The sequence below is a fragment of the Limulus polyphemus genome, unplaced genomic scaffold (genome assembly GCF_000517525.1).
Source record: "Limulus polyphemus unplaced genomic scaffold, Limulus_polyphemus-2.1.2 Scaffold272, whole genome shotgun sequence".
Taxonomy (NCBI): domain Eukaryota; kingdom Metazoa; phylum Arthropoda; class Merostomata; order Xiphosura; family Limulidae; genus Limulus; species Limulus polyphemus.
Genome location: NW_013665882.1, coordinates 99,493 through 102,668, shown reverse-complemented (window position 1 = coordinate 102,668; position 3,176 = coordinate 99,493). Strand labels below are relative to the sequence as shown.

At 36.7% G+C, this 3,176-nt stretch overlaps 1 protein-coding gene across 1 annotated transcript in view; it reads right to left on the bottom strand.

Annotated features, from left to right (window-relative positions):
• LOC106456920 (zinc finger protein 2 homolog) overlaps positions 1-2,356 on the bottom strand; it is a 73,228-nt gene extending 70,872 nt beyond the window's left edge. The window contains exon 1 of the mRNA XM_013916298.2: positions 2,198-2,356. The gene's annotated coding sequence lies outside the window, so the exon portion shown is untranslated. The remainder of the gene's footprint in view (positions 1-2,197) is intronic.
• Positions 2,357-3,176: the final 820 nt, after the last annotated feature.

Sequence of the window (3,176 nt, the reverse complement as noted above, 5' to 3'; positions counted from 1 at the left end):
TAAGTGTAGAGTCATCTGAGGGGTGTGAATTAATTATATTTCTGTTTTAAAGGCTTATTCACTAACTTATTTTGCCTTATCTTACTATCACTCACCTTATCTTTATGACTTCTGCTAGCTTTAGTGTCTTTCTGTGCAGTCCTATTTTTCAGCTTCCTTTTAGAACTTTCTTTAGGACACTTCTTATTCTTACTCCTCCGACTTTGTTGTGTGTCACTACACTTTAGTAAAAAGTCAGTGCTCTCATATTTTGACGATTGATCCTTAGCCTTGCTAATTTTAGTATTAGGCATCTGACTATTAGTCAGTGGGAATGTATCATGTGTCTCAACTGTTGCACATAAGTTTGAAGGTTCAAGTCCTTCAAAACTTAAGACCTCTGTTTCTATGCATAGCTTACTTTGGGTAAGAGATATTTCAGTGTCGTAAGTTCTTAAGAAATCTTGTCCTATGATACCATCTGTATCTAAGTCTATCTGCTTACAGATGTAAAATGAGTGTTTTAACTCTAAGTTTCCTACTTTCATTTGCATATTATATCTACTTAGCGTTTTAACAGGATGTCCTGTTATAGAAGTTAAAATACTTCTAGAAACTTCTTTACAGGCATTATCTAATGATGTCGGATTTCTGTCTACTAATTCTGAACTTAGTAGCAATGATTGAGCACCTGTATCAATCAATAACTGACATATTATACCTTCTACTATAACTATTGGTGATACTTCATTAACACTATGAATACTTGATTGCTTATCCCAAACTGCCAGAACTACCTCTACTTTCGCTCTGTAATCCCGGCGGGGATTACGTTTTTTGAATCTGTAGCAAAGGTAGGGCTACCATTATTATTGGGAAGCTTTCCTCTGTAAACTTCAGCCTTTGGGGCTTTTCCGTTTTCAGCCTTCCATGGGCGTTGGCAATCTCGTGCCATGTGGCCTGTAATGCCACAGTTATAGCATGCTATCTGCTCGTTTCTTTTCTGCTTTTGAAAGCAGTTTCTTGCTTTGTGCCCAACCTTACCACAGTTAAAGCACTGGAAGCCATCAGGCTTACTCTGTGTATTAGACCGATTAGCCTTGCTAGACTTGTTAACTGCATTTATAGCAGAATGTTTAGGCTTATAGATCTGTTTTTCTCATAGCTACTGCAATTAAATCCAGTAAAGTTGCTTGAGGAGTATTTACATATCCTCTAGCTACATTACTGTAAAGCCCTCGTTCATACTCAGATTTTAGAGTATCTTGCAGCATATCTTCGCTTGGATGTGCATAAGCCTTGTGCAATCTATTATTTAACTCCTGTAGCTCATGTCCAAAAACTCGGACGGATTTGCCACGTTGTTGATATAGGTTACACATTTCTGTTAGAATTACATTAGTAGTTTCTCATGTCCTATACTCTTCCATTAGCTTATGCACTAGATATTGATAGTCTGTTGTTTCACGCAGCTCACCATAAGCCCTAATGTAATGTTTAGCTTCTCCTACTATTCTTAAATGTAATATATCAGCTTTCTGGGCATCAGTCCAGCTTGATATTCTAGCTGCTTTGTCTAAGGCCTCGATAAAGCTATCAACATCCTCGTCTGCACAACCATGATACAGCAGTACGGCACTTGTTATGTGTATTGCGCCGCATGGCCCTATTTGTGTAGATTGCTCTGCTGCGGTTTTGTGGTTAGCATCAGTCCTTCTATCGCCTCTAGGGCGTGTACCACCCTCTTCTGTAGTCGTATCTACACCAGCAGTAGCCATAACTACTTATTTCTAACTTACACTGCTTATAGTACTTCGGCTGACTTTCTTACTCTAACTAACCTGTCGTTAGCTACTCCAAAAATCCTCGAGACTGCACCAGCTGTAATGAGTAGTGCCCTAGTGGGCTTAGTTGTTGGAGTTTCAATTAGAACTACTCATTACACCAAATGTATTTATTGGAGGATTTGTCGTGACGAGTGGAGCAACAAGTCCCTAACAGTTTACAGTTAGACTAAAAAAATCGAGTCTCAGACCAATGATGAACTCTTAGAATAACATTTATTTAACATTTAACAATTTCTCCAAAACATTACACACCTTGAACATTAATTATATACTTTTCATATACTTTTATTAAACACTGTTATCTAGATACATTTACTATCTTCTATAATTCTACACTAGCTGATTAAGAGAGAGAGAGAGATTGTACTTACAGTAGAGTTGGGTTGTTAGAAGTCTTAGCCACATTTGCCATCTTCATTGTCATCTCTTCAGAGCCTGGAAGACTTTTCTTCAGTCCTGGAGAACTTTTTAGTCTCTGACATGGGTTTTTAAACTAACTTTTCTTGGAATTATTTCGACCCACTAAATAGGACACAGCATCACCCAGAAGTAGTCTCGTGCTTCTATTGGATACTTTAGGGGAATTCCCAGGCTAAACCATAACCATAACCGAAACTCTCAAGGAATTGGTGATAGATAAGTGGTGTTAGCCAGCTGCCTATTCACTTGTACTGCTACATCCATATGCTGTAACTGATATTACCCCAAAGTGCCGATATGATTCACCAAAACCAAACTTTTCTGTAGCTTTCCTAGTTCTAAGAGGTTGAGGTCAGTAATCCATCAACTTGTCATAAGTATTAGTGCATTCATCTTGTTTCCAGGCAACGTTTCTTACATAATTATGCTTCTGACCTTGGTTACTAGTTCCCAAACTCATTTCACAAGCTTATTTCATAACACACGTGTCTTGTAGCTTGTTTCTAGGCAACGCTTCTTACATAACTAGGCTCCTGACCTTGTTTACTAGTTCTAAAGCTCATCTCACAAGCTTATTTCGTAACACAGGCATCTTCTTGTCGCCTCTTTTGTATATATCCTTGGCTACTTACTTATGCTAAAAACATTTAAGTTTTATTCTATATATTTTCAACTAATAAAACCCTGAAGAAATTGTAAAATTTCCTCGAAAATTTTCAAGTTCCTTCATATACATAAATATATAAAGTTATGAGATTTAAGCTATTTCTTCTAAACATTTAAGTTTTTGTGTTATACTTTGTGTTAATTCTGGAATGAAAGAGGCATAATTTATGTTTATTTCCTAATTTTTTATGGTATATACAAGATCATTTAAATCTATGGAACCCATGCAGAGATTAATTACTGGAAATAACAGATAAAATATAA